Consider the following 8,443-nt stretch of genomic DNA (forward strand, 5'->3'; position numbering starts at 1 on the left):
AAAGCACCGAACAAGACTAATCTACACTGTTTGCGGAGGACCAAAAACACCGAACAAGACTAATCTACACTGTCTGCGGAGGACCAAAAACACCGAACAAGACTAATCTATGGTGTCTGCAGAGGACCAAAAACACCGAACCAGACTAATCTACACTGTCTGCGGAGGACCAAAAACACCGAACAAGGCTAATCTACACTGTCTGCAAAGGACCAAAAACATCGAACAAGACTAATCTATGGTGTCTGCAGACGACCAAAAACACCGAACAAGACTAATCTATGGTGTCTGCAGAGGACCAAAAACACCGAACAAGAGTGATCTATGGTGTCTGTGGAGGACCAAAAACACCGAACAAGACTAATCTACACTGTCTGCGGAGGACCAAAAACACCGAACAAGACTAATGTACACTGTCTGCAGAGGACCAAAAACACCGAACAAGACTAATGTACACTGTCTGCGGAGGACCAAAAACACCGAACAAGACTAATCTACACTGTCTGCGGAGACCAAATACACCGAACACAACGTATCTACACTGTCTGCGGAGGACCAAAAACACCGAACAAGACCAATGTACACTGTCTGCGGAGGACCAAAAACACCGAACAAGACTAATCTACACTGTCTGCGGAGGACCAAAAACACCGAACAAGACTAATCTATGCTGTCTGCGGAGGACCAAAAACACCTAACAAGACTAATCTATGGTGTCTGCAGAGGACCAAAAACACCGATCAAGACTAATCTACACTGTCTGCGGAGGATCAAAAACACCGAACAAGACTAATCTATGGTGTCTGCGGAGGACCAAAAACACCGAACAAGACTAATCTAAGGTGTCTGCGGAGGACCAAAAACACTGAACAAGTCTAATCTACACTGTCTGCGGAGGACCAAAAACACCGAACAAAACTAATCTACACTGTCTGCGGAGGACCAAAAACACCTAAAAAGACTAATCTATGGTGTCTGCAGAGGACCAAAAACACCGAACAAGACTAATCTATGGTGTCTGCGGAAGACCAAAAACACCAAACAAGTCTAATCTACACTGTCTGCAGAGGACCAAAAACACCGAACAAGACTAATCTATGGTGTCTGCGGAGGACCGAAAACACCGAACAAGACTAATCTACACTGTATGCAGGGGACCAAAAGCACCGAACAAGACTAATCTACACTGTCTGCGGAGGACCAAAAACACCGAACAAGACTAATCTACACTGTCTGCGGAGGACCAAAAACACCGAACAAGACTAATCTATGGTGTCTGCAGAGGACCAAAAACACCGAACCAGACTAATCTACACTGTCTGCGGAGGACCAAAAACACCGAACAAGGCTAATCTACACTGTCTGCAAAGGACCAAAAACACCGAACAAGACTAATCTATGGTGTCTGCAGACGACCAAAAACACCGAACAAGACTAATCTATGGTGTCTGCAGAGGACCAAAAACACCGAACAAGAGTGATCTATGGTATCTGTGGAGGACCAAAAACACCGAACAAGACTAATCTATGGTGTCTGCGGAGGACCAAAAACACCGAACAAGACTAATCTACACTGTCTGCAGAGGACCAAAAACACTGAACAAGACTAATGTACAATGTCTGCGGAGGACTAAAAACACCGAACAAGACTAATCTACACTGTCTGCGGAGGACCAAATACACCGAACACAACGTATCTACACTGTCTGCGGAAGACCAAAAACACCGAACAAGACTAATCTACGGTGTCTACGGAGGACCAATAACACCGAACAAGACTAATCTACACTGCCTGCGGAGGACCAAGAACACCGAACAAGACTAATCTACACTGTCTGCGGAGGACCAAATACACCGAACAAGACTAATCTATGGTGTCTGCAGAGGACCAAAAACATCGAACAAGAGTGATCTATGGTGTCTGTGGAGGACCAAAAACACCGAACAAGACTAATCTATGGTGTCTGCGGAGGACCAAAAACACCGAACAAGACTAATGTACACTGTCTGCAGAGGACCAAAAACACCGAACAAGACTAATGTACACTGTCTGCGGAGGACCAAAAACACCGAACAAGACTAATCTACACTGTCTGCGGAGGACCAAATACACCGAACACAACGTATCTACACTGTCTGCGGAGGACCAAAAACACCGAACAAGACTAATGTACACTGTCTGCGGAGGACCAAAAACACCGAACAAGACTAATCTACACTGTCTGCGGAGGACCAAAAACACCGAACAAGACTAATCTATGCTGTCTGCGGAGGACCAAAAACACCTAACAAGACTAATCTATGGTGTCTGCAGAGGACCAAAAACAACGATCAAGACTAATCTACACTGTCTGCAAAGGACCAAAAACACCGAACAAGACTAATCTATGGTGTCTGCGGAGGACCAAAAACACCGAACAAGACTAATCTAAGGTGTCTGCGGAGGACCAAAAACACTGAACAAGTCTAATCTACACTGTCTGCGGAGGACCAAAAACACCGAACAAAACTAATCTACACTGTCTGCGGAGGACCAAAAACACCTAAAAAGACTAATCTATGGTGTCTGCAGAGGACCAAAAACACCGAACAAGACTAATCTATGGTGTCTGTGGAGGACCAAAAACACCGAACAAGACTAATCTATGGTGTCTGCGGAGGACCAAAAACACCGAACACAACTAATCTACACTGTCTGCGGAGGACCAAAAACACCGAACAAGACTAATCTACACTGTCTGCGGAGGACCAAAAACACCGAACAAGACTAATGTACACTGTCTGCAGAGGACCAAAAACACCGAACAAGACTAATGTACACTGTCTGCGGAGGACCAAAAACACCGAACAAGACTAATCTACACTGTCTGCGGAGGACCAAATACACCGAACACAACGTATCTACACTGTCTGCGGAGGACCAAAAACACCGAACAAGACTAATGTACACTGTCTGCGGAGGACCAAAAACACCGAACAAGACTAATCTACACTGTCTGCGGAGGACCAAAAACACCGAACAAGACTAATCTATGCTGTCTGCGGAGGACCAAAAACACCTAACAAGACTAATCTATGGTGTCTGCAGAGGACCAAAAACAACGATCAAGACTAATCTACACTGTCTGCAAAGGACCAAAAACACCGAACAAGACTAATCTATGGTGTCTGCGGAGGACCAAAAACACCGAACAAGACTAATCTAAGGTGTCTGCGGAGGACCAAAAACACTGAACAAGTCTAATCTACACTGTCTGCGGAGGACCAAAAACACCGAACAAAACTAATCTACACTGTCTGCGGAGGACCAAAAACACCTAAAAAGACTAATCTATGGTGTCTGCAGAGGACCAAAAACACCGAACAAGACTAATCTATGGTGTCTGTGGAGGACCAAAAACACCGAACAAGACTAATCTATGGTGTCTGCGGAGGACCAAAAACACCGAACACAACTAATCTACACTGTCTGCGGAGGACCAAAAACACCGAACAAGACTAATCTACACTGTCTGCGGAGGACCAAAAACACCGAACAAGACTAATCTATGGTGTCTGCGGAGGACCAAAAACACCGAACACAACTAATCTACACTGTCTGCGGAGGACCAAAAACACCGAACAAGACTAATCTACACTGTCTGCGGAGGACCAAAAACACCGAACAAAACTAATCTACACTGTCTGCGGAGGACCAAAAACACCTAACAAGACTAATCTATGGTGTCTGCAGAGGACCAAAAACACCGATCAAGACTAATCTACACTGTCTGCGGAGGACCAAGAACACCGAACAAGACTAATCTACACTGTCTGCGGAGGACCAAATACACCGAACACAACGTATCTACACTGTCTGCGGAGGACCAAATACACCGAACACAACGTATCTACACTGTCTGCGGAGGACCAAAAACACCGAACAAGACTAATGTACACTGTCTGCGGAGGACCAAAAACACCGAACAAGACTAATCTACACTGTCTGCGGAGGACCAAAAACACCGAACCAGACTAATCTAAGGTGTCTGCGGATGACCAAAAACACCGAACAAGGCTAATCTACACTGTCTGCAAAGGACCAAAAACACCGAACAAGACTAATCTATGGTGTCTGCAGACGACCAAAAACACCGAACAAGACTAATCTATGGTGTCTGCAGAGGACCAAAAACACCGAACAAGAGTGATCTATGGTGTCTGTGGAGGACCAAAAACACCGAACAAGACTAATCTATGGTGTCTGCGGAGGACCAAAAACACCGAACAAGACTAATCTACACTGTCTGCAGAGGACCAAAAACACCGAACAAGACTAATGTACACTGTCTGCGGAGGACCAAAAACATCGAACAAGACTAATGTACACTGTCTGCGGAGGACCAAAAACACCGAACAAGACTAATCTACACTGTCTGCGGAGACCAAATACACCGAACACAACGTATCTACACAGTCTGCGGAGGACCAAAAACACCGAACAAGACTAATGTACACTGTCTGCGGAGGACCAAAAACACCGAACAAGACTAATCTACACTGTCTGCGGAGGACCAAAAACACCGAACAAGACTAATCTATGCTGTCTGCGGAGGACCAAAAACACCTAACAAGACTAATCTATGGTGTCTGCAGAGGACCAAAAACACCGATCAAGACTAATCTACACTGTCTGCGGAGGATCAAAAACACCGAACAAGACTAATCTATGGTGTCTGCGGAGGACCAAAAACACCGAACAAGACTAATCTAAGGTGTCTGCGGAGGACCAAAAACACTGAACAAGTCTAATCTACACTGTCTGCGGAGGACCAAAAACACCGAACAAAACTAATCTACACTGTCTGCGGAGGACCAAAAAAACCTAAAAAGACTAATCTATGGTGTCTGCAGAGGACCAAAAACACCGAACAAGACTAATCTATGGTGTCTGTGGAGGACCAAAAACACCGAACAAGACTAATCTATGGTGTCTGCGGAGGACCACAAACACCGAACACAACTAATCTACACTGTCTGCGGAGGACCAAAAACACAAAACAAGACTAATCTATGGTGTCTGCGGAGGACCAAAAACACTGAACACAACTAATCTACACTGTCTGCGGAGGACCAAAAACACCGAACAAGACTAATCTATGGTGTCTGCGGAGGACCGAAAACACGGAACAAGACTAATCTACACTGTATGCAGGGGACCAAAAGCACCGAACAAGACTAATCTACACTGTTTGCGGAGGACCAAAAACACCGAACAAGACTAATCTACACTGTCTGCGGAGGACCAAAAACACCGAACAAGACTAATCTATGGTGTCTGCAGAGGACCAAAAACTCCGAACCAGACTAATCTACACTGTCTGCGGAGGACCAAAAACACCGAACAAGGCTAATCTACACTGTCTGCAAAGGACCAAAAACATCGAACAAGACTAATCTATGGTGTCTGCAGACGACCAAAAACACCGAACAAGACTAATCTATGGTGTCTGCAGAGGACCAAAAACACCGAACAAGAGTGATCTATGGTGTCTGTGGAGGACCAAAAACACCGAACAAGACTAATCTACACTGTCTGCGGAGGACCAAAAACACCGAACAAGACTAATCTATGGTGTCTGCAGAGGACCAAAAACACCGAACAAGACTAATCTACACTGTCTGCGGAGGATCAAAAACACCGAACAAGACTAATCTATGGTGTCTGCGGAGGACCAAAAACACCTAACAAGACTAATCTATGGTGTCTGCAGAGGACCAAAAACACCGAACAAGACTAATCTATGGTGTCTGTGGAGGACCAAAAACACCGAACAAGACTAATCTATGGTGTCTGTGGAGGACCAAAAACACAGAACACAACTAATCTACACTGTCTGCGGAGGACCAAAAACACCGAACAAGACTAATCTATGGTGTCTACGGAGGACCAAAAACACCGAACACAACTAATCTACACTGTCTGCGGAGGACCAAAAACACCGAACAAGACTAATCTATGGTGTCTGCAGAGGACCAAAAACACCGAACAAGACTAATCTATGGTGTCTGCGGAGGACCGAAAACACCGAACAAGACTAATCGACACTGTATGCAGGGGACCAAAAGCACCGAACAAGACTAATCTACTCTGTCTGCGGAGGACCAAAAACACCGAACAAGACTAATCTAAACTGTCTGCGGAGGACCAAAAACAGCGAACAAGACTAATCTATAATGTCTGCAGAGGACCAAAAACACCGAGCCAGACTAATCTAAGGTGTCTGCGGATGACCAAAAACACCGAACAAGGCTAATCTACACTGTCTGCAAAGGACCAAAAACACCGAACAAGACTAATCTATGGTGTCTGCAGAAGACCAAAAACACCGAACAAGACTAATCTATGGTGTCTGCAGAGGACCAAAAACACCGAACAAGAGTGATCTATGGTGTCTGTGGAGGACCAAAAACACCGAACAAGACTAATCTATGGTGTCTGCGGAGGACCAAAAACACCGAACAAGACTAATCTACACTGTCTGCAGAGGACCAAAAACACCGAACAAGACTAATGTACACTGTCTGCGGAGGACCAAAAACACCGAACAACATTAATCTATGGTGTCTGCGGAGGATCAAAAACACCGAACAAGACTAATCTATGGTGTCTGCGGAGGACCAAAAACACCGAACAAGACTAATCTAAGGTGTCTGCGGAGGACCAAAAACACTGAGCAAGACTGATCTACACTGTCTGCAGAGGACCAAAAACACCGAACAAGACTAATCTATGGTGTCTGCAGAGGACCAAAAACACCGAACAAGAGTGATCTATGGTGTCTGTGGAGGACCAAAAACACCGAACAAGACTAATCTATGGTGTCTGCGGAGGACCAAAAACACCGAACAAGACTAATCTACACTGTCTGCAGAGGACCAAAAACACCGAACAAGACTAATGTACAATGTCTGCGGAGGACCAAAAACACCGAACAAGACTAATCTACACTGTCTGCGGAGGACCAAATACACCGAACACAACGTATCTACACTGTCTGCGGAAGACCAAAAACACCGAACAAGAGTGATCTATGGTGTCTGTGGAGGACCAAAAACACCGAACAAGACTAATCTATGGTGTCTGCGGAGGACCAAAAACACCGAACAAGACTAATGTACACTGTCTGCAGAGGACCAAAAACACCGAACAAGACTAATGTACACTGTCTGCGGAGGACCAAAAACACCGAACAAGACTAATCTACACTGTCTGCGGAGGACCAAATACACCGAACACAACGTATCTACACTGTCTGCGGAGGACCAAAAACACCGAACAAGACTAATGTACACTCTCTGCGGAGGACCAAAAACACCGAACAAGACTAATCTACACTGTCTGCGGAGGACCAAAAACACCGAACAAGACTAATCTATGCTGTCTGCGGAGGACCAAAAACACCTAACAAGACTAATCTATGGTGTCTGCAGAGGACCAAAAACACCGATCAAGACTAATCTACACTGTCTGCAAAGGACCAAAAACACCGAACAAGACTAATCTATGGTGTCTGCGGAGGACCAAAAACACCGAACAAGACTAATCTAAGGTGTCTGCGGGGGACCAAAAACACTGAACAAGTCTAATCTACAATGTCTGCGGAGGACCAAAAACACCGAACAAAACTAATCTACACTGTCTGCGGAGGACCAAAAACACCTAAAAAGACTAATCTATGGTGTCTGCAGAGGACCAAAAACACCGAACAAGACTAATCTATGGTGTCTGTGGAGGACCAAAAACACCGAACAAGACTAATCTATGGTGTGTGCGGAGGACCAAAAACACCGAACACAACTAATCTACACTGTCTGCGGAGGACCAAAAACACCGAACAAGACTAATCTACACTGTCTGCGGAGGACCAAAAACACCGAACAAGACTAATCTATGCTGTCTGCGGAGGACCAAAAACACCTAACAAGACTAATCTATGGTGTCTGCAGAGGACCAAAAACACCGATCAAGACTAATCTACACTGTCTGCGGAGGATCAAAAACACCGAACAAGACTAATCTATGGTGTCTGCGGAGGACCAAAAACACCGAACAAGACTAATCTAAGGTGTCTGCGGAGGACCAAAAACACTGAACAAGTCTAATCTACACTGTCTGCGGAGGACGAAAAACACCGAACAAAACTAATCTACACTATCTGCGGAGGACCAAAAACACCTAAAAAGACTAATCTATGGTGTCTGCAGAGGACCAAAAACACCGAACAAGACTAATCTATGGTGTCTGTGGAGGACCAAAAACACCGAACAAGACTAATCTATGGTGTCTGCGGAGGACCAAAAACACCGAACAAGACTAATCTATGGTGTCTGTGGAGGACCAAAAACACCGAACAAGACTAATCTATGGTGTCTGCGGAGGACCAAAAACACCGAACACAAC

The sequence above is a fragment of the Lampris incognitus genome, chromosome 1, assembly GCF_029633865.1.
Source record: "Lampris incognitus isolate fLamInc1 chromosome 1, fLamInc1.hap2, whole genome shotgun sequence".
Taxonomy (NCBI): Eukaryota; Metazoa; Chordata; class Actinopteri; order Lampriformes; family Lampridae; genus Lampris; species Lampris incognitus.